Genomic DNA, 491 nt, shown 5'->3' on the forward strand with positions numbered 1-491 from the left:
TTCAACCAATCAAATGATTACGCAACATTTTACACAACATTTTCTACAAGTTGTAGAAAATGTTGTGTAATTATATCAACTTGTAGAAAATGTTGTGTAATCATAACAACTCGTAGAAAATGTCGTGTAAATCATAACAACTCGTAGAAAATGTTGTGTAAATCATAACAGATCGTATAAAAATTTGATTATGTAATTATTCTTTGACACAGTTGGAAGGCCGCAGGTATGTCTGAGATTAAGCTCTAAGCAATAGTTTTCCATCTTGTTGTGATATTTCTGCTATTCTTTCATGTAAGACTAATGCGTAAATATTATAATCAGCGTTTGGATTAGCAGTTAATTCGTAATGAAATGCTAGTTTTGTAACACCGTTTTTGATATCCATTTTTTGTTTTGTCAGGTCAAAATAAACAAAAGAAAATAAAGTTTTGAAATTAGTTCTATTAAGTAATGTTCCACCTTGATAATCATTATTAGCATAGACGTAT

This window comes from Porites lutea, chromosome 3 (genome assembly GCF_958299795.1).
Source record: "Porites lutea chromosome 3, jaPorLute2.1, whole genome shotgun sequence".
Lineage (NCBI taxonomy): Eukaryota > Metazoa > Cnidaria > Anthozoa > Scleractinia > Poritidae > Porites > Porites lutea.